Genomic DNA, 3,112 nt, shown 5'->3' on the forward strand with positions numbered 1-3,112 from the left:
GTGGGGTATTTACATTTAATGAAAGGATGCTCACCCTTCTCTTCATTTAATTGTCTCCTGGGGACAGTTAAGATCCTGATAGACCTTAACATCAGTCGATATAAAAGACGACCACTAAGGACCGCGGCCAGGCCGAGCCCGCCAGGCACACAGGGGCCCACCCATCGCTCCCCGCCCACCCTCACTTGCTCGCTCGCACTCCCTCCGTTGGTTCTCTGGTTCTCTCGTTAGTCCGTTAGTCCGTGGATCCTTAGCCGCCCGCCCTAGTCTCCGAGCTTGGGACACGCGGATCAGCGAAGAGAGGCTGGAGTCGGAGCGTCTCCCGAGTGCCTTTCATCTGAGAAGTTCAAGGCACTTTGCAGAACTTCTGCCACAGGCCTTGCAGCACATTTGTAAGCAATGGCTGCCATCCGGAAGAAATTGGTGCTTGTTGGTGATGGAGCCTGTGGCAAGACTTGCTTGCTTGTCGTTTTTAGCAAGGACCAGTTCCCAGCGGTGTATGTACCTATGGTGTTTGAGAACAATGTGGCAGACATTGAAGTGGATGGAAAGCAGGTCGAGTTGGCTTTGTGGGACACAGCCGGGCAGGAGGATTATGATCGCTTGAGACCCCTCTCCTACCCGGACACGGATGTGATCCTGATGTGTTTCTCCATCGACAACCCTGATAGTTTAGAAAACATCCCAGAAAAATGGACTCCGGAAGTCAAGCATTTCTGTCCCAATGTGCCCATCATCCTGGTTGGGAACAAGAAGGATCTTCGAAATGATGAGCACACAGGCGGGAGCTAGCCAAGACGAAGCAAGAGCCAGTAAAACCGGAAGAAGGCAGAGATATGGCAAACAGGATTGGCACTTTGGGGTACGTGGAGTGTTCAGCAAAGACCAAAGATGGAGTGAGGGAGGTTTTCGAAATGGCCACAAGAGCTGCTCTACGAGCCAGACGTGGGAAGAAGAAATCTGGGTGCCTCGTTTTGTGAGCCTGCTGCAAGCACAGCCCTCACGCCGTTCATTTTGAAGTGCTGTTCATTAATCTTAGTGTATGATTCCTGGCCTTTTTCATTGATCTATAATTTACCTAAGATTACAAGTCAGAAGTCATCTTGCTACCAGTATTTAGAAGCCAACCATGATTATTAATGATCTGGCCCGCCGGGTCCTCTGCCACCACTCTAACAGCCCTCCTCTGAGCTCCCACCCGATACACCAGGCGCTAATTCAAGGAATTCCTTCACTTCTTGCTTCTTTCTAGAAAGAGAAATGGTAACTTTTGTGAGTTAGGCTGTAACTACTTCATAACTGACGTGCTTGCCTGTCATCTGTCAGCTGCAAGGGACTCTGGGGAGCTACCCCTTCAGGGCTTGACTCCTGAGCTGGTTTCCTTGTCGTGCCTCTGGAGGTACCAGTTTTCAAAATGTGCTCAGCCAGAGAGGCCCAGGCTCATGCAGCTGTGGTTTCATGTTAGTTACCTTATAGTTACTGTGTAATTAGTGCCACCTAATGTATGTTACCAAAAAATAAATATATCTACCCAAACTAGATGTAGTATTTTTTGTATAATTGGATTTCCTAATACTGATATTTGTCATCCCCACAGAAAGTGTATTGGTTTTTTTTAAAAAGAAAGTGTATTTGAAAATAAAGTCAGAAGGAAGATTCATTTTTCAAATTAAAAAAAATAAAAAAGACGACCACACAAAGCTCTTCCCAGACCATTACCTTGAATTCAGTGCCTCTTATTGGTTGTCAAAACAATCCTCAAGGAAAGGGCTTAGGTTTTATATAGTAAATCCACTCCACCGTTCCCACCATCTGTCTCTATAATTGTGTACATGGTATTCATTCATTCAACAAATATCAAATTGGATACCTTCAGTATGCCAGGGACTGTTTAGGCTCTAGGGATAGAGCCGTGAACAAAACAGATACATATCTCTCTTCATGAAGCTCATTCTAGTGAAGAGAGACAAGCAATAAAGAGATAAATAAGTAAAGTGTATGCCATGTTAGATGGTAATAAGTGCTAAGGAGAAAATATAATAAGGAAGGCAAAAAGAGAGTGATGAACAAAGATGGGATGAAGCCATTTCAGACGAGTGGGCCAGGCATGCTTCACTTGAAGGGGCATTAGAATAACAACAGGAAGCAGATGAGGAATTTTGCTGCCTAAATAAAGGATGTTACCTTCTCACCTAGGTCTTTTACAGTCTGTGAGTTGTTTGAGAAAGGAGTCATATGTGTCAGTCATTATCGAATGTATTTTGAGTTAAGCCTTTACAATATAAAGGTGGGTTAGTAGGCCTTGTGCTTTCCTTCACATCATAGTAGGGAAAACGGTCATAAATAAATAACTGCAAAGCAGTGAAATGCATAGATATAGAGATATAAAAAGCAAAATGGAAATTGGAAAGATAGAGAAGCAACTAAGCCTAAAGGGAATACGAGAAGGCTTTAGAAAGGAGGTGATATTTAAACAGAGGATTAAAAGATGATAACGGCTAATAATAACAGCTAACCTTGTCCTCTCTTTCAGGGAAATTTTTAATAAAATGTTTTCTTATCTTTATATTTCAAGTTACATTATAGTATATGAGTGAACTTCCTCTGTAACCCTTTCACACAGAAATGCATAGAGTACATGTGAAAGCCACACATGACTCATCCACTTCATCGGTTCTGAAGCCTGGATCTAACCACTTGGTTACACTGAAAGTGGAGAGAGGAGTAGGTAAAAGAAGACCATTTATTTATTCAATAAATATATGTTGAAGAGTTACTGTGTAGTAAGCACTGTGCTCGGGATATTGAATACCATTATTAAAGCAACATGACTTTTATCCCGAAAAATGTTACAGTCCAGTGATTCCAGGCAAATGGCTTATAAAGGAGTATGGCACCTTCAAGTGGTTGGTGATACCAGAGAGTAGAATACATCCCACAGAAAGTTTTAGACAATAAGTCTTGGATGATACAAAGGGGCTGGGTTATAAATCTAGAAAAATAGCCAATGGCTAGATTATGAAGGACCGTGTATGGCAATTAAAGCATTTGGATTTTTAAATTTTTTTCTATGAGGAGTCTTTAGAAATTATAAGTAAAAGAATGATCATTA

The 3,112-nt window shown here is 42.4% G+C and overlaps 1 pseudogene; it reads left to right on the forward strand.

Moving 5' to 3' along the window:
• Nucleotides 1-216: 216 nt before the first annotated feature.
• On the forward strand, nt 217-1,362 carry LOC102260563 (annotated as a pseudogene).
• The last annotated feature ends 1,750 nt before the right edge of the window (nt 1,363-3,112 follow it).

Source organism: Myotis brandtii, unplaced genomic scaffold (genome assembly GCF_000412655.1).
Source record: "Myotis brandtii unplaced genomic scaffold, ASM41265v1 scaffold594, whole genome shotgun sequence".
NCBI classification, from domain to species: Eukaryota; Metazoa; Chordata; class Mammalia; order Chiroptera; family Vespertilionidae; genus Myotis; species Myotis brandtii.